The sequence below is a fragment of the Gekko japonicus genome, unplaced genomic scaffold (genome assembly GCF_001447785.1).
Source record: "Gekko japonicus isolate JY-2015 unplaced genomic scaffold, Gekko_japonicus_V1.1 scaffold459, whole genome shotgun sequence".
In the NCBI taxonomy this organism is placed as follows: domain Eukaryota; kingdom Metazoa; phylum Chordata; class Lepidosauria; order Squamata; family Gekkonidae; genus Gekko; species Gekko japonicus.
In genome coordinates this window covers 710,584-730,930 of record NW_015173137.1, presented here as the reverse complement: position 1 = coordinate 730,930, position 20,347 = coordinate 710,584, and the positions used below count along the sequence as shown (strand labels likewise).

At 43.6% G+C, this 20,347-nt stretch overlaps 1 protein-coding gene across 3 annotated transcripts in view; it reads right to left on the bottom strand.

Moving 5' to 3' along the window:
• The window catches only part of VDR (vitamin D (1,25- dihydroxyvitamin D3) receptor), a 122,885-nt gene that overhangs the window by 71,633 nt on the left and 30,905 nt on the right, over nucleotides 1-20,347 (bottom strand). The window lies entirely within an intron of this gene.

Sequence of the window (20,347 nt, the reverse complement as noted above, 5' to 3'; positions counted from 1 at the left end):
TCCCTGGAACCGGAGAGTTAAGTTTGCTTTTTCCATTTGAAGCATTAAAAGTTTCTTGTCTTGCTTTTCCTGATATTTTTCAACTTTAATGACCTTCTTCTTAACCTTTTGTACTTCTTCGGCTGATGTCAGACATTTTTTTTGCGATGTCATCTACCTTTTCAGCTGTCTCTGTCATTTTTTCCTGTTGTAGAGTATAGGCACGTTCCATAGAATCAAGTTTCTGGTTAATCTTTTGCAGTTCTTCCAGCAGATGGTGCGCGAGAGCACCTTCTTGCTGATTGACAGCAGATCCAGCAAGGGAAGGGCTTGGGCAGGAAGTCCCTCCCGTCTTCTTCACCAGCTTTTCATGTACTTTTTTAGTCCCCGCCATGCTTCAGTTTTGTTTACACTTAAAAAGTTCGTGCTGTAGCCTTCAAGGAAGCTTCCCTCCTCTCCGCTTATTTCTCCCTCCCAGCAAGGTAAACCGTTCGTGCGTTTTTTCGCTCCCCCCCTTATTTTAAAAGTCTCTTTTTAATACGGAGGTGGTAGTCCCTCCTCCTTCACTTCTTGGGGGGGGTGAGGCTTTCTTTTAGATACCACCGCTTAAAATCTCGAACGCCGGCTTACAGTTTGTCACTTGCTTCTTTCTCTGACTCGATTCATCCACTCCACCACTCCGCTTTCCCGGCGGCTTTGCTATTCCCCATTACAGGGCACAACGCAGCTGGAGCCGTTTGGGGCAGGGAGAGACTATAGTGGGGGAGCCTCAATTCCTGGCTTTTGTGCCGGCAAGAGGCATTCCCCAGTCTCTCAAAAGCACCCCCTGGTTCGGAGCCTTATAACAAAGGCTCCTTAGGATCTCCGCATAAGCGGGACCCCTCCAGACGGCGTGTGGACGATCCGACTCCGGGAGCTCACCCGAGAGTCGGTCGTCAGGCGCGCAGCCATAACCGGAACTACCACAAGTTCACATCTGAGTTATTTCAGAACTCTCGGATGTATGCCATCTGGGCCTGGTGATTTATCAGTTTTTAAGTTGTCTATCAGTCGTAGGACCTCCTCTATCATCACCTCAATCTGACTCAGGTCTTTCAACACCCCTTCCAAAGTCAACGGTTCTGGAGTGGGCAAGCACTTCTCATCTTCCACAATGAAGACAGAGGCAAAAAATGCATTCAGCTTCTCAGCCATTTCCCTATCATCCTTCACTACTCCTTTTACCTCTTGGTCACCAAAGGGCCCCACTGCCTCCCTGGCTGGTTTCCTGCTTCTAATGTATTTGAAGAAAGTTTTATTGTTGGTCTTTACATTTTTCGCTATATGCTCCTCATATTCCCTTTTTGCCTGCCTGATCACTGACTTGCATTTTATTTGCCACAGCCTTGTGTTCCCTTTTATCAGCTTCACAGAGACTAGCTTTCCACCGCTTAAAGGAATCCCTATTACCTTTTACAGCTTCCATTACTTTGTTAACAATGCAAGCTTTTATCTATACCTATACCTTTCCTCACCTGCGGTATATATTTTTTCTGAGCTTCTAGGATTGTAGAAGTGCAGGGGGAGTGATCTCTGCCATCTGGAGAGCAGTTGTAATTTTGAGTGATCTCAGGCCCTCATCTGGAGATTGGCAACAATGGTTTCCCAGGAGGAAAGTTAGTCTTTCTCTGCAATGGGGACCAAAGCAGCTTACATCATTCTCCTCTCCCCCTTTTGACTTGCACAACAACCCTGTTGGTGCAAAATCACCCACTCACCCAAAATCACCCACTGGTCCAAAATCACCCACTCAGCTTCTACAGCAAGAACCTGGATCTAGCAGACCCTGCTCTGAAGTGCTGACTGCTACGCCTAGGGCAACCAACCTTCAGGTAGAACCTGAAGATCACCAGGTATCACAACTGAACTCCAGACAACAGATCTCTCCCCTCCCCTGGAGAAATAACTGCTTTGGAAGGTGGACTGTATGGCATTCTGTTCAGCTGAGGCCTCTCCCCTCCCCAAACCCTGGCTTCCATAGACTCTACCAGAAAATATCCAGGAATATCCCTACCTGGAGCTGGCAACCCTAGTCAGGACTGGCCCAAATGAGTTCCTCACAAAGGTCTGCAAAGGGTTTCCTTTGTCTGAATCAAGCTTGGTTGCCTACCATGGTGAAACAGGCTCCAGTTTACAACTCAGCTGTTTGCCTCCCACCCTCATCCCATGGGCGTATCTCACTCCTTAAATTTGCTGCCACCACTCATAGAATCGTCACTGCCTTTTTAGAGGGACAGTGAGGCCCCTCTGGTCTGGCCGAATCTCCCTATTTGGAGATGGAATCCCCGATCTTTGGGGGATCCCTGGAAAGTTGGCAACCCAAGGGTCTAGCCTTTCCTTGCTTCCCTGGGCTACCCCCTCCCTTTGGTATTGTGCAGAGCAGGGGAGACTATGTGGTCAGAGCACAACACAGATTATTAGCCAAAATTAAAGAATTTTTTTAACTATTTACACATTTATGGAGCACACACACACTGTAGCAGCAAGCACACACTATGAACTAACAGGGCATAAATCAACAGGGGTTCAACGCAATCCTCTGTCCCTACACACAACCTCTGGAGGTTGTGGGCTCACCAATACTTCAGCCTCTCTCTCCTGCCCAAGGGAACAGGGAAACTTCCATTCATTCCCCAGTCCATCCGACTGTGGAGTGGCTGAATTTCTGCTGCTCCCAGGGTCGAAGACTGCCTTGGGACATTCCCTGTTTTCCCGCACTTTTTGGCCTTGGGGCAGCTGGGAACTGTAGGCCAGCAGATGAGGAAGCCCCATTCAACCCAGTGAGTGATACCCCTGCAGGCCCCTCTCTGGAACTACAGCTCAATTAAACCTTATGAGGGAACATTTTAAACAAATAACCACAGCCATTTTACAAACACAGGTAACTGCCATTTCGTGACACCTACCAACAGACACTGAGGGGAAAGTTAGTCCCAAACAGGAAAAGCGTCTTTGTCAAGAGAGAAAGCCGTTTACCAGTAATTCTGACAGGGCACAGCGGGGAAGAGGAGCAGACCCAGCACCCGGCCAATGGCACATGAGTACTCTTGAGTGGCGGCTGACGGGCCAATGGCTGAGGACAAGTATGGAATCTTGCCACCCCAAAACAGGAATATAATATAGGAGAGAAACCAATGAGCAGTCATGGACACAATGGCCATCTTTGCAGGAGCCATGGTTAAGTAGACAGTGGATTGTACAACGTTATTACAAGTGGACAACTAGTGCATTATGCCAGATGAACTAGAACTGAATGATCTTGACTTCTTTGCTCTTTGTGGATCTCATAACTGTTGCAGCAACTTTCTGAAACTTCAAGAAATTTCTTTGCACATCAAGTTTACTGTTATTGTAAGAGTAACGGTGCTGTATTCCTGTTGATCATGGTCAGGGCTTTTTTTGTAGAAAAAGCCCAGCAGGAACTCATTAGCATAATAGGCCACACCCAACAGCAGAAACTCATTCGCCTATTAGGCCACACCCCTGACAGCACAGCTCATTGGCATATTAGGCCACACCCCCATGTTACCAGAAGTGTGCTCATCCAGCCACACCCACCTTTTGCTTCTTATTCTGTTTACCTTGTTTGTTGTCAAAACCCAGGCCTATTATGCTAATGAGTTCCTGCTGGGCGTGGCCAACTTGGAAGCCAGCCGGAACTCCGTTCCTGTGCGTTCCTGCCCAAAAATAGCCCTGATAGGTTTTCTCAAATGCTTCTCACCCTCCATTTCCTTAGTACGTGGAACAGCTCTCTCCCCAAAGACCATTCTTGCTGGAAAAATATAACTGCAATTTATGTGCTACATGTACAGATGATGTTACATACCCACCTCAAATACAAACACACGAACTACATAACTTCACAGATACACACTTTAGAGAATGTTCCACAATATGAGAAGAAGCTCTTCATTTCTATTATCTAGGGAATTAAAGGGGTGGCTAAGCTCTTACCAAAGCCTGGATCATTCCTTTGCTGTATATTTTTTAGTGCTAAAAGCCTACATATTTATGTTAGGAGCTCTCAACTCTGAGGCCTTTCCAGGCAATCGGTGAAATGAACATGAATTGTAGAGGATCCAGACATTTCCCCTCAAGTGGACGTGTCAGTTGTAGGGAGGAGATTTTACTTTCCCAGAGCTCAGATTACAGTTTCTTCTTACTTCCCTGGGGGAGAAAAATCTGTGATTGCCAGACGTGACCAGCACATGGAAACTTGTTGTATGAGTCTGACAGTCACATGAATGAAGACTCATGACAATTCCCTAGCCAGTCTGGTGTAGTGGTGAAGTGCGTGGATGCTAATCTGGGAGAACCGGGTTTGATTCCCCACTCCCCCACTTGCAGCTGCTGGACGAGCTTGGGCAAGCTATAGTTCTGTCAGAGCTGTTCTCTCACAAGCAGTTCTGGAAAGAGCACTCTCAACCTCACCTACCTCACAGGCAGTGTTCCTTCTAAGCTGAGTTAGTGTGAGCTAGCTCACAGTATTTTAGCCTCCAGCTCACAGATTTTTGTCTTAGCTCAGGAAGGATGGCTCCAAAGCAAACTAATTTATACAGTAGCCAAGTCGCTCACTCACAACTTTAATGCCAGTAGCTCACAAAGTAGAATTGTTGCTCACAAGACTCCACAGCTTAGAGGAGGCATTGCTTACAGGGTGTCTGTTATGGGGAGAGGAAGGGAAAGGAGTTTGTAAGTTGCTCTGAGACTCCGAGTGATGGGCGGGATATAAATCCTATCTCCTCCTCCTCCTCCTCTTCTTTTTCTTCTTCTTCATCATTTGCTATAGCAAGGGAACATCATGACAGACTGGAGCTGCTGTTCTTGGCAACTTTCCTCTCAGCTTCCTTAAGTGATTTGTCTTCCAGTGTTGGGGGTGGGATTTTAAATCCCACACACACACTAAACAAGGCAATCTTCCACTTTAATGTGTGGCTAATTTACAGTATAAAGGCCATATAAATATCAGAAAAGGTGGAAGCACATGTCAAGAGGGGCCTGACTGGATGGTGTGCGTCCCGTGTTTCTTAAATATATCAGGCAACTTCCAGGATTCCTCTTAGGTGCTTTATTTTGACAACAGTCATATTGGAAAAAAGTGCACTTGGCTAAAGATTTTCAATGAAAGAGAAAAAGAACAAATCAGTGCTATTAATGGAGAATAAAGAGTCCAGAAAGTAGCTAAAGTAGGCCACAAAGAATGACAACATGAGGAAACCTTACTGCTCTTACAAATACAAATAAAAGTTGGTAAGACTTTTTTCAGAAGTATCCTAAACTGAGCTTTAAACAGGGAACTCATATTATTGAGATCATTTAGGTTTTGAATATGCACTTTCCACCTTGGAAGGCCTTGGAAGGACTCACCAAAAAAGGCAGTTGCTAGCAACAATGCCAGAAGATAACACACCAATGAAAAGGAACACATAGAATATGACTTGGTAAGCTATCTGCTTGACATTATAAGTATATAAAGTGCTACGTTTCTTAACATCACAAGTGAAGTTATTCATTACTGTGAAGAAATTGGGGGGGGGGGGACATATCCTTGTTTCCAGGACCTTCTATATCCCTGTTTCCATGCCTCCACTTGTATGATCACTCCACTTTGGTGTGCTGCATACATGTTCAGCTATTGCTGCACCTCACACATAAAGTTACACATGTGACTTGGACAAAACCATGCCTTTAATAAAGCTACAGAAATTCAAGAGTTGTAAAAATACAATTACCAACTTTCCCTCTAATAAACTTTGTAGATTTCTGAGTAGCCCTTGGAAATGTTTTCTCAGAATACAAGGCTCTTCTGTCCATTAAACTTGTGTGATGAGTTCTGTTAAGAAAATCTTATCTAATGCAGTTTAAGCTTCAAAAGGATGAATACCTTTCTGGGAAAACTCAAGAAGAAGGATGAATACCTTTCTGGGAAAACTCAAGAAGAAGACCTTACAATGACCAATGTATTACTGATTTCTGAGCACTGTGGTTTGTACTTAAGGTTTGTTGCACTACAGACCAGTATTGCTCTGGTTTGCTTATTCTTTACAAACTGCATTTTCTTATCTTCAGCCTTCACATGGGAGGATACTCAATGAAGACTCTATAGTTAAAACTCATTGTTCTTGCTTTTAGAAAGGCACAGTAGGCATCACTACGGGGAATTTCAGACAGGCGATATCTCCCAGTAGGGATCCGGTTCTCAAACGGGTTCTGGTCTGTCATTTCAGACAGAACCCGTTTGAGAATCGGTTCCCTACCAGAATGTAACTGCCATTTCACACACAAAAGCTTCAGTCCCATTTAGGAACCGGGACTGAAGCGTTTTACCCATCAACCGCTTCTGAGTAGTCTCCAGTTCCCTCTCCCGGTTCGGATACGCTTGTTTCCCGCCTTTTTTCGCCCGCGCGGGCGATCTCCGGCTGGTTTTTTTTTTTTGAACGTTCGATTTATAGCGCTATAACGCTATAATGCTATGACGGTATAACGGAATAGCATTATATCAATCCCATTGGAATGCATGGAGTGTTTTGTTATACTGCTATAGCGCTATAGAGCGAACATTTTTTTTAAAAAATCGATCGCCTGCGCAGGAAGAAAATGGCGGGAAAACAAAGCGGTGCGTATCTGAAATGCCAAACCGCTTCTGAATCGGTTGATTTCCGGTAGGGGCAAGCCATGTGTGAAATGGCAGCCCTGTACCGGTTCAACTCAAAACGGAAGAATACCGGCTTGAAACCGGGAGAAATTGGGTAATGTGAAATTCCCCTACATTTTTTGTTGTTGTTCAGTCGCACAGTCGAGTCCGACTCTTCGCGACCCCATGGACCAGATCACGCCAGGCCTTCCGGTCTTCCGCCGTCCTCTGAAGTTTGCTCAACATCACTACATTATGCCGCATCAAATACATCTTTATGCTACTGAACAGAAACTGGGTCTCATTTCAGTCATCAAGAACAGATCTCAGTTTATTCACAACAAGCACCAATTTGGTTAACTGCTGGGCTTACATACTCTCTGTCTTTGGTGCACAGAGATTGATATCTTCCAGTTAGTTGTCACAACCAAATGCAAGAGACTTCACTAAAATTAGTCTCCTTTTCAGTAACTGGGATTCTTAAAACAAAGCTTGAGTCCAGTGGCACCTTTAAGATCAATGAAGTTTTATTCAAGGTATAAGCTTTCGTGTGCACGGACATTTCTACAGATACAATGAAATGGAAATCATCAGTCCATATATATAGGTAGAGGGTGAGCAGTAAAATAGCATACAGCATAATGAAGGTACTTAACAGATTCAAGGACCAAACAGAAATAACAAGCTTAGTTTATACGGTTATTATTTTGGGGGGTTAATTCCAAAGGAAATTGTCGGGGGGGGGGAGGAATCTGGCTCTCAGACTTACATCTAGGGATCCAGCCCTTAGGTTCGATGGGCCGAGTGTGAGCTAACTTGTTACCAAGTGTCAACAGGCAAGAGAAGAGGATGAGTGCTGGAACTACAATCTACTTTATTAATCCCAGAACAGCATAACAGGCTCACAGTACTGAATTTAAACACAGTGTACACCGAATAACCTATAAATATGTCAAAATTGGAGATTGATGGGCAGATGTATCTTTAATTGTGAAATGCTGAGAGCAATTAACTGAGACCCATCTTCCCCCCCATCAATTTTGGCATTTGACACAAGGGAAACTAGCAATTAACTAGCTTTGTGAAGTGTGAATTATCAAGTTGGATCCTGCAATTTGTCAGAGGAAGGCACTGACAGCTGTGGATCTTCTCAGCTCTCTCCTTCCTCCAGCAACCATTTCTGACCCCAGGATAGTTTACTCCAGGGGTCCTGGGACCCAGTTAGAGGAATAGCCATGTGTTTGGAGGCTACAGTGGTGAAGGGGTGAAACTGTTCTCTGCCTGACTCTTGCATGAAGGGGACTCTCCTGATGGAAGAAGCAGAAGGGAAGCAGTTTCCGCCTCCTCCCAATACACATTATTATGTCTCCAGGGTCAGCTGGGAAGATCAGGGATCCTCCCTGGATAGTTCTTGTAAAGTACTTGTGCTGGATCCAAGTCTAAGAGTGTTATGAGACATCAATTTTGCCATTTCAGTTTTCATTGAGCAGACTATAGGTATGTCACAATGACAACAATGTATAAAGATGTAACTTTCCAGTGAACCCCTACTGCACTGAGATAGAGGCTTGTCTAACGCCATCCCAACAAGTTCATGGCTGAGGCAAGATTTGAACAGGTGACCCTCCCAGATCATAGCCTTACCTTAACCACTAGGCTGTACTAGATTTTATCTTCTACAACTTGCATACTTCTTAGTTTAAATGATATTGCACCATTTCTTGGATTCTTCCACTTTGGTCTGCTCCAGCCCCACATTTGGGGCCTCTTGTTGTTTACTGCCTAGCAAGGATTGCAGAGAGTTATGGAATGTGGAGCTTTGCCTACTAGATCAACAAAACCAAACTTACATTATGCTGCTTAGCAAAGACCCGCATTAGCTCACTCTGGCACTGGAGACTGCGGAATGCGCTTCCCTTGAGGGACTGATGGACTCTGCCACCTTGCTGTTTACTTCAGCACCTTTGAAGCCTTTGATGCTGAAATGATTATATGATATGAACAGCATTATGCCAAAGGTCAGGTAGATAGCTAGTGCCTTTTCTGGTAAACTGCTGAGATGCCTGTCTGCTTGCCCAAGTCAAAATCCCAGCAATTGTATTCTCTATGAACATATTTATTTGCCTTCAACTCTACAAAGGCTTTTGAAAAGTTTGACTTCTCAACAAAATGTAGTTGGCTTCTAGAGCTCTATTAGGGTTGCCAGCCTCCAGGTGGGACCTGGATATCTCCCACCTTTACAACTGGCCTCCAGCTGACAGAGATCAGCTCCCCTAGAGAAAATGGCTGCTCTGAAGAGTGGACTCTATGGCCCCATACCATGCTGAAGCCCCTCCCCTCCCCAAACCCCACCCTCTCCCAGATCTACCCCCAAAGTCTCCAGGTAATTTCCAACCCAGACTTGGCAACCCTAAGCTCTATAATTATTGGTAGAGCATTGGTTTGCCCAATTTCTTTGGAGGGGGAAGCTGAATGCCAATGAACATTTTCCTCTTCTGATCACTGGTTCTGTATTTAGACATGTGTGCACTCTTCACAATTGATGGCATGGCATGTGTACCTTGCTGTTCAAATTTAAGAGCTTTTTGGTACCAAAATTCCAACACTAAAGCATGAAGGGGCTGAAAGAGAACCAGAAAGAAGATGAAATAGCCAGAGGTTGATGAGACTGTTCTAAAGGATCATTGGTCAGTTTTTACTTTATTGTTCTTCCCAGTGTCTCAATGTCTGAAGTGAGAATTCTGCAACTGCATATGCCTTTAGCTACAGAGAGCACAGAAGCCCTTTTTTGTGCTGTAATGGATGGGGAAGGAGAAGTCAGTAAGATTACTGTCAAATTTCTGGCAATCACTAGAGCTACCTTTGTTGTTTCCAGGTGACTCTAGGAATCATCAGGAACTCCGTGATCAGAACTTCCTGTAAGTACCGGAAGCCTTATTTTACTTTTTTATGTTTTCTCCCCAGGTTGATTGCATTCCCCCTTTGGCCCCAGTTTCCACCCACTAATCAGCTGAGCATCAATGGGCAAGGGCTGGAATTAGCTAGAGGTCTCCCACCATAAGCAGACAAATGGGAACCCTACATGGCACCCACATAAGAATGAATTAATGAAGCAGGTCTCACCCTCATACAAGTCAGAAGTCCATTTTTTTGTATGCAACCAACAGCCATTCAAGGATGATAATTAATCATGGCCCAATCTAGTAGCAAATGCTAGACTAATTTATTTGAAAAATCAATTATTTACAAACCAACAAAAGTAATAAGTTAACACTGCACTAAAAAGAAGCTATGAAGAGGATGCAGTGAATGTACATGCCTGGAAGAGGCACACTCCAACAGTGCCCACTTCTTTCTAGAAGAATTTAATAGTATTTCCGAATGGGACACCCTGCACAGCTACTGGGAATGCTATGTCCTATAAAGCACACAGGCACAGCTATAGATAAACGTACTGCCTTTCATTCTACCTCGGTTTCCAAGATACCTACAGAGCGAAGTAACAGACTATTTTTAGTTTACCAGTCTGGATGATGATGTAGATATGTACACACTGATAGGCATGATAGGCATGATTAAGAAACCTGCTGAGTGTTAGAGTTCTGTTCCACTTACTGGCAGGTAATCACAGTGCAAATAAAAAACAACAATAAAAGCAAATTTGTAAATGAGATTTCCTTTCATTGAGAAAAAGCTGCCATGTGCCAATTTCTAGAGTGAAAATATGAAAAGAGGACAACAGGCATCATCTCAAATTCACTACAAGGGCTACAATTCCCAAGTGACTGGCATTTTGCAAAGCAGCTTGAAGATTAAAGCTGCAGCTGAGCATGGATTCACCATGTAAGTATAAAAATTATGTATGGGGGATCTCTGCTTTTATTATACCAAGAGAGGGAGGGAAGTGTGAATTATTAACAAAAATGGTAGCCACAAGGCCTATAATGGGGTGGGTGGGGCTCTTTGCCCAGGAGAAGAAGAAGAGATTGGATTTATACCCCGTCCTTCACTATCCGAAGGAGTGTCAGAGCGGCTTACAATCTCCTTTCCGTTCCCTGTGAGGTAGGTGGGGCTGAGAGAGCTCTTTCGAGGACTGCTCCTGAGAGAATAGCTCTGAAAGAACTTATGACTGACCCAAGGTTACACCAGCAGCTGATTGTGGAGGAGTGGGGAATCAAACCTGGTTCTCCCAGGTTAGAGTCTACACTCCTAACCACTATACCAAACTGGCTCTACAATGAACTGCCTCTAATTGGCATCTAATTGGCCACTGGAGATTTCACTGGCTGTGTAGATTTTTAAAAACATTTTTTTCAGTGGTAGCTGCCACCAAAGAGTTGGTTTTATTCTCTCACTTATACTCCTCTTTTCTGCTGTGTTTTTAAAAAAGTTATTCCCCTTTCCTCCTACACTTGGGTTTCCTGTGTGTGCATGTGTGCGCATGGCTCCATTCCTCCAGCAGCCATTTTGCAGTTGGCTCATTCTAGGCTTGTCAACCTCCAAGTGAAGCACACAGGTCTCTCAGAATTACAACTGAGCCCTAGTCTATAGAGATCAGCAGTGCTCATTTCACTACTACCACTCAGAATGGCTGTAGGAAAATGCAGGGGGGGGGGATTACCTTCAGACTAATGCCGTGATGTAATCTCCAAGGAAAACCCAGAACTTATGTTAGTCCTTTTAGGAATTGCTGGAAACTCTATGAAAAGAGCATTTCTGACTATTCACAGAGAGGTGTGATGTCACTACTGTTTTTTCCTGGAAATGACATTACACTGTTGTTAATAACTACCGCTTCCATGTCCCCACTTGGTAGCCCACTGGTTGCCATGCCTGGCAAACCTAGATCCCCTGGAGAAAATGGCTGCTTTGGAGGATAGACTCTATTGCATTGTACCCTCCTGGGGTTCCTCCTCTCCCCAAACACTGCTCTCCCCGGGCTCCACCCCTAAATCTCAAGGAATCTCCCACCCCGGAGTTGACAATTCTTGCTTTGCCTCCCATGGCGGCCATTTTATGGCTGTACCCAGCGTCCTGTGTCAAAATTCCAAATGTGGCCACATGCTCAAAAAGGTTGGGGATCCTGGGCCTAGAAACAAGCTCTGGCTGGCAAAAGCTTACAAAGTTTGAGTCCAGTGGCACCTTTAAGACCAACAAAGCTTTATTCAAGGTGTGAGTTTTCATGTGCACACATACTTCCTCAGATACACTGAAATGGAAGTTACCATCCTTACATATAAGTAGACAGTAGGCAGCAAATTAGCATACGGCATCATAAAAATGTTTAACAGATGCCAGGACCAAACTGGAATAACAAGCTTAGTTTATATGGTCACCATTAGTTTGGGTTTAATTCTTGGAATTAAACCCAAACAAATGGTGACCGCATATAATTTATTATTTTGCTATATGCTTTATTGTGCTGTATGCTAATTTGCTGTTCACCCTCTGCCTATATATGAAGTTTTTATATAAAACGAACTGCAGCCCCACCTACCCCACAAATGCCTGGTGTGGGGAAAGGAAGGGAATGTGAGTGTAAGCTGCTTTGAGACTACTTGGGGTAGAGAACAGCAGGGTATGAAAACCAGCTTTTATTATTATTCATGCAAGATGTGTTTTGGCCTTACTCTGATCTCTCCCTTCCACTAAAATAGCTCTTTATCCCTTTAAAAAAGCGTTTTTATTCAGTAGCTAGGTAGCACTCTCTCATTCAGGGCAAAATCATACAGCAGTTGCTATAGCACTCTCTGTTTTAAGAACTGCTGCCCTTTTCTTTACAAAATTAGCTGCTAGGCTCTAAAGAAGCAAAACTAGCAGCATTTGAAGAAGCCCTACAACAGTAACACAACACAAGATGGATCAAGATGGGTAGCCATGTTAGCCTGTCTATAGCAGTAGAAAGGAGTAAGAGTCCAGGAGCACCTTAAAGACTAACAGAATTTGTGGCAGGGCATGAGCTTTTGTGAGTCACGGAAGAAGCATCTGAAGAAGTGAGCACTGACTCACAAAAGCTCACACCCTACCACAAATTCTGTTAGTCTTTAAGGTGCTATTGGGCTCTCACTCTTTTACACAACTCAGTTCCCTATACTAGGCCTATCCCTCTATACAATCTCAGCATATAACAGGAGTCCGGTACTGGCATCCTGCAAGCCGAGCAGAGCCGTAGCACTATTCCTTCTCTCTTGAAACCTAAAGGGATCATTCCTTTCCCCAGAGAGCTTAAAGAGAGCTGAAATGGCTTATTCTTTTACAATAATAAGAGCGGGACATTTAAAATTGGGCATCAATTTTGAGAATGGAACCTGTGCACTGCTAATCTGTAGGCTCTATGTCATTATGCTGACATTAAACAAGACTGACTCTAGTCATTAAAATAAATCAGCCATGTGAACGTTTTAGAGGCCGAATACAAATAAGCCAATAAAGAGATCCAATTACAGTTGCACAAAAATAGAACAAACATATTTGATTTCCACTTCTTATCTAGAAACATTATTTCTGCAAACTGCCTTTTTTCCACTGGAAAAACATAGCTTTTCACTTGATCAACATGATTGCTGTACTGATATCACTATCCGGTTAATTGCACTACCATATCATTGAACCTTGGCAAGTGGCACCATCACGCTGGTATCCAATTTAATACAAACCAAAGTAAAAGGTGGATGGCGTTAAAGTTCTACTTTATAACAGAGTCTTACCCATTCTTAGAACAAATCCAAGACAAGAAAAGAGCTATTCATGCCAGCTACTGCCAAATCACATATTAGGCTATGTATAGTATTGAGTAGAAGCAATGATCAGATAAGATCTCCCAGAGTTGCACAGAGATTGCAGGTAGGCATGTTGCTCCAAAGGAAAATCTAAAATACAAAAGCCATATAATACCTTCTCATCCGGAGCAACCAAAACACCACAGAACAGTGTGCCTGTCTAAGTCCCCCATGGTTGAATGTTAACACAAATGGGGAGGGGGAGTAAGTGGACGTGGAGAGATGAATCAGGCCCTGATATTTTTTCTCTCTCTCCCGCTTTCCTTTTTTAAAACATGAACAAAGGGTTCTGGAGGGCTCAAAGGCTTGTGCATTGGTTGATCCTAAGAAATGATATCCCATAGCTCTCACTTTTGCACTGCGGTGTTCTTATTTTCATGCCTGTTTATACTGTGGCTCTAGAGCTTCCTTTTGAATTCCTTGGCGCTCAAACACGACAATGCTAGCATCCGTGATTCTAAAGTAAAACAAAGGTTCTCAAAGAGTCTAAGAAATCATATACACAATTCAAAAGAACTGCTTATCTGCTTACCTTTGTATGAAGGCAGACGGAAGCAGAGGTATGACCTCAAATCCAGTACTGATGTCAATTATTTATGGTCTTTCCTATTATTCCAAGAAACTGAATCGTTACTAGATAACCGCTAAGTACGCGAAGAAACAAAATTAGGGGGATGAGGTGTGGGATAAAATGGGGGGTGAAATGTATTTAGAAGCAGTGTAAAGAAGGGTGCTGACCATCTGGAGACATGTGACGACATCTGCAGCATCATTCTGACCTGGGAAGCCATGGCTAGCCTGATCTCATCAGAACATCTTGGAAGCTAAGCAGGGTCATCCCCAGTTACAGCTTGGATGGGAGACCACCAAGGAAGTCCAAACTTATTACACAGAGGCAGGCAATGGCAATCACCTCTGTTCGAGTCTTGTCTTGAAAACCCTATAGGGTCCCCATAAATCAGCTGCAACTGAAAGGCACTTTCCACTACTATCAACAGCATCTGAATGTAGTGTTTTGTAGAAGAGTGGGGAGAGTGTTAATGGCAGGGAAGAAGCAGGGTATGGCTTTGGTCCCACTGAAAACCTGCACTGATGGAAGGATTTCTGTCCGCAGAATGTGACTTCTACACCTTCTCCCTCTTGCTGCAGCCAAAAATCACACACACACAGTGAAACTCTATTCAATTGTTGGAGAGGAATTGGAAAGAGTACTATGATCCACAGTGAGGGCGAAGATATAGGGAATAGGCAAAGATGAGAAGTTAAAATTGTATATGTTGGAGTCTAACAAGGGAAAGTGAAATGTAAGTATCAGCAGTCCCTCCTAAAACATGATTGTTTCCAGGGCCGGCCCCAGCTTATTTTGCACCCTAGGTGAGGATCCCTTCTGGCGCCCCCCATGCCCCCCCCGTCAGAGCCAGTGGGGGGGCTTTTGGCGGGGGGGCGGGTGCAGTTTGGCACCCCTCGTCAGGGCGCCCGGAGAAGAGGCTGACCGGCACAAGCCGTCGCTCCCCCGGCCCTGCTGCTGCTGCTGCAGCTGCCAGTCCCCGGCCGCAAGGAGGAGGGGGAGAATCACTCTGCTGGGAAACTGAAGGGGCAGGCAGGGAGAAGTTAGCTGGCCTAAGAGGTGGTGGTCAGCGGCGGGGGTCACCTGGCCACGGAAATGCAGGGCTTTTGGGGGGGGTGCAGTTTGGCGCCCCTAAGGGCCAGCACGCTCTAGGCGAATGCCTAGTTCACCTAGTGAGCGAGCCGGCCCTGATAGTTTCTGAAACTACCCCTCATTCCTTGAAGCCTGCTCAAACACACATGCTAACATTCCATTCTGGCCAAAGGTGACCACTTTTCACAATAAAGGCTTCACTCTCTCTGTGGCATATTTCTTCACTTTTCTGTTACAAAAACTTTATGGCCCTCAATGTGTTCCCTATTCCAGTGATGTCTGACTGCCGCACGTTCAGGGTGCTTCTGTCCATTTTAAAATCTAGGGCTGAGGGATATACAGTTTACAATACTAATTTCTGTACGTGCTCTGGTCAGCATTTCCAAAGTTCACCTGCACTTGTTTAGATATAAAACTGGCAGTCTCAAGGGGATGCAAGAACTTAGAGCGCATACTCAAGGTTTATGAATGTATTTGTAACACCACCTCTCCAAATGTGTTTCATTTAATAATAATAATGGCTGATTACACAACCACATAATTTTTACCTCTCTCTCCACAATACAATAAGGCTCTGAAGAATGATTCTTTTAATTTATTCAGTTTACAGAGCAGCAGTTCTAACACATACTGGTGATTTGAGCACAAAGCCAAGGAGAAAAGCCCCTTGGGAAAATGCCTTGGGTGGAAAATTTTGTTTGATGGGTTCCAGATGGCTACTTCTAATATTCTGGCTTATCTTTAGGCAAACATAGCAAAAAATGAAAACAAAAAGCACTTACAGTAAAGCTGACAGGCACAGATAGAAGGACCAAGTAATTAAAAAGCGATTCAACTGCCATTATTTTTAGCAGTTAATGGTGCAGAGCCTTTGGGTTCCCTTCTTGATCACAGCAATGAACCTAAGACATATGTTACAACAGAAAGCAATAAGGCAGCAAAGCCAAGGTTTGTAAGCTGAGGAAAGGACTTCATATATTGATAAACGCAACCAAGCACTGCCACAGCTTTGCCTGTCAATCTACACAGTACCAGGCACAGATTCACAGTTTATGAGTCAGCTATATTTACTCCATGTATACGCATGTCTCTCAGTGAACACTGCAGGGTATGGGTGGGCAAGGTATGTCTAAACATGTTGGGATATGTGGTGAACCAGCAGACAGACTTTGCATTGAGGTTCTTCTTCCACTAAGCATACTCAGCCAAAAAAATATAAAAATTGTGATTGCGACTTCCTAAATAAAATATTCAAACAACATACTGCTAAGGTGGCTGCCGGTGATTGATTTAACCTCTCTAACCATTTCAGTTGATGCCCACTCTCTGCTAAACAATTTAGTAACCGAAGTAGGGGTTACATGTGAGAAGGGAAACATATCAATACTTTCTGTCACCGCAAAAGCTGTTGGATGCCCTTCTCTTTACCTTGTATCAGTGTTTTCAGGCACCCAAAAATACTGAACACACATTTATGACGTTCCCAAGCCTCCCTTACATATCCCTTACATATCAGAAGAAAGGCTACCCTAAGTGACTGCTAGGAATCAAAAGGTGGAGGGGCAGGGAACAAGAGGCTTGGACAAACTACCACTCCCTGGCCTTTTGGTAATTTGTAAGATTTAAGCAAGACACAGTTAATACATTTTCCATAGACCTGAAGGCCTTTCAAAAGAATAATCACTTCTTTGTGCTACGTACATTGTTTGTTTAAACCACATTAAGCATGAGAGTCGGGAGCAAATTATAAGACTAAAAGGGGACTGCAGCTAAGGGGAGCTGACACCCCCCCCCCCGCTTCAGTCCCTCCAGACTGTCCTGCAGCCTTACTTCCAGTATCACTGCCTGACTAGACGGAAAAGAAATTCAGGTAATGGACACTTAAGAAGGAAAGCCATTGATGGGCTGGTTCATCTCCCCCATGTGTCCCTCTTGTTTTTATGCTGTCCCTCCTCCTTCATGTTGTTGGAAGTGAAGGAATGTCACTATGCAACACCTTTGTACCAAGCACACTAGCATTCCACAAGGGGCAGGAGACCTAATAAGGTGGATGGGTCAGTTTGTATCCTTCCTCTTGTCTTTTCTGGCTGCTGTATCCTCGTTTACCCAGAATGCTGTTCTCAAGGACTTCCTTCTAGCTAACTCTTTCTCTTCCTCTTCCTTTGTCTAACTTCCACAGGTTCAAGATATGCTCTCAACATTTCTCCTTATCCTAGCTTACCCAGAACACCTATTCTACTTCTACCATAGTATGTGGTTCCTTAACAATCTAGGACATCCATTTCTTTTTTAAAGCAACAAGCTTTGGGTGGCTGACTTCACCTCCTACCGCAACCATTTTATGACTGCGCCCAGCACCCTGTGTCACAATTCCAAAGGTGCCCATAGGCTCAAAAAGGTTGGGGACCCCTGTACTGTAAAAGAGGATGTTTTAAAAAAACATGACCCCTGTCCACTGGTTTGCAACAGAAAGATCAACCTTTGGAGGGCAAGCAAAAGTGAAAGGAGTGGAGGAGGCAGAGATTCGAGAGAACCACTCAGCAGCAGAGCTATATTTTCAAACATTGTTCAATAAGGATGGATAGATTATGGCGGTTGGGGGGGGGGAGTTCCAAAGAAAAGGAGCAGCAAGAGAGGAAGGGTAAAGGTATGAAACAGAAGAAGTAATCCAAGTGAGACAATAGAATGGATCGGATGAGATCAAAGCATGAACAGATTTCAAAACAGAAGCAAAATTTTAAGCTGGGTCTGGTAAGGAAAAAGGGCAGTGAAGGGAGTGTAACAAAGGGCAAAAGTGAGCACACTAAGATAGAGGAAAACAAGCCGCAGAGTTAAGAATGAAGAGACTGATGGTGGGGGAAGAGCAAACGGAAAATTAAGAAATCGAGGCAAATGTAACTCACCTCTTAGCAGTAGAAAAAGACAGAGTATCGATACTGGAAACGTTCTGTTTTTGCAGGAGCTAGGAAAACAGGAGGCACAGGGAAGAATCAGTGAGGACACCAAGTTTGTGCTTGAGGAAAAGGGAAAATAGTAGCGCTTCCTAGAGTTAGAGAAAAAAGGAAGATACTTATGCCGAAGGAGGGCAAACCAACAGAAATATTAGAAAGAGATACAGGTCATCAGCAGTGTTCCCTCTAAGCTGAGTTAGTGTGAGCTAGCTCACAGTTTTTTAGCCTCTGGCTCACTCATTTTTGTCTTAGCTCAGGAAGGATGGCTCCAGAGCAAACTAACTTATGCAGTAGCCAATTTGCTCGCTCACAACTTTAATGCCAGTAGCTCACAAAGTAGAATTTTTGCACAGAAGACTCCACAGCTTAGAGGAAGCATTGGTCATCAGCATAAGAACATGAATATAAGATGAAAAGTAGGAAACAAGACAATATAGCAGGGCTCAGAATAAGCATCAAGGAAGAAAAGACGTACATAATTAACAGGGGGGAAAGTCCGGTAAGAGTTAAACTAGAAAAGCATACATGCGCCAAAATAGAAAATATGTAGTGCAGAGAGAATAGAATGGTAAAAACAACAGAGCAAGTAAAAGCAGCACGAAACCCTGAACCCTTGATTAAACAGACAAGACGACGGTTGAAAATCCAAGAAAGAGCAGTTTCAGTTGAATGCCACCAGATGGAAAAAGATGTAGCAATGAGTTAAGACATAAGTAAGATGTTTGAGAATTCTGAAGGAAAGGCTGGAAGATAGACAGTCACAGCAAATGACAGAGGGATGAAAAGATCAAGAAGGGAGAAACACTTGTAATAAGAAAAATTGCCAGAAGAGGAGAAATATGAACTAAACAGGAAAGGAACAGTAGGTGCTAGACTGTGTCAGGAAACTACTCTGATTCCACTAATGGCAATTTGGTGTCACATTTTAAACCAAATCATGAGTTCTTCTGTTGCACAATAGCACACTCTGCTGTGGTTACCCCTGAAATTCCATGTTCAGTCCCAGATATATAGCTAAACTCTTCATCACAGCACAAAGTGTCAGCATTCCTCAAGCCAAATATTTTCTATTCTTGAGTGCCCCACAGAACTGAAACTTACATAGCTTAGTTACTCCAACTCAATATTATAATTTAGATCAACATCCAAAGTAAAACACAAATACTACAGGGATAGCCACAGGCATTTTTGGAAGTGTTCTCAAGGAACAGCACCCTATTTAAGGTACAGTCTTTTTCAGAACCATTCTTATATTCAAAACGTGGTCAGTCTTATCATTCACAACTCCCATCTGCACTCTGTATCTATCCAAATTCCCTTCATAAAGCTCTTGTGACAATTTCAGTTATTTGGCATACCATGGTTTAATTCAAAGTCTCCTCAGTGCAAGTTGATTTGGGGGTTCTAACAATTCCAGTTAGCACATTTTAATGCAAAATTGTCAGAAAAAGTACTTTTCACAGATGTGTTCAAACAGAACTTTTATCTCTGTCCCAAAGCCTCACCCTCTAGCACCGTAACTCATTTAGAAGCAGAGAAAAAGAAATGTCACTGAAGCTGGCAGAACCAATTGCACATGTAAATTTATCTGTTTCTGCCTTACAACCTGCAGAGCTTGGGCTTTCCTTCCCTCCAGATGGACTCCTGACCCACATTTACAGGCTGAGAAAACCAATGCTCCACATCTGTTAAGGATTCCTTAAAAGAGGGTCAAATAAGGCTCACTTCAGCATGGACAGTGTTCCTTGTTCCCGTTAAAGGGCTGAGAAGACACAAAGTTGGAACCAATGTAACTGACAAGTGTCACTTTTCTTCCTTGGGGAGCAGGAATAGGACTCCTAATTGAGCACGGGAGATATATGGGTGTTTGAACACCTCTATGCAAGTTCTGTGTTCCAGATTTAATTACTTATTTCAACTACAGTATCCCCCCCCCAAAAAAAAGCATACCAAGTGACTACAGTACTAAACACTCTTTGCTAAATCACAGCTGTCATGTTACTGAACTATTTTCCACGAAAGTATCCACAAGAGATTTACAGACCCACAGATCTGTCTTCTCAGAACTAGCTGTCTATCACATTAAGAGTTGCAGAAGCCTTTAAAAAAAGGAAAGGAAAAGGGGGAGGGAGAGAGAAAGACACCTTTGTACCTATTTTGAAAGGGTGATTAACTAGGTGAAAGATCTGCAGAAAGGCAATACTAATTAACTTTCATATGGAAAAAAAGGTTCAAGCTAATTGCTAAAGCTATAAAATACATTGGAAACACTTAAAACAAAACTTTTTTAAACATAAAGATCAGG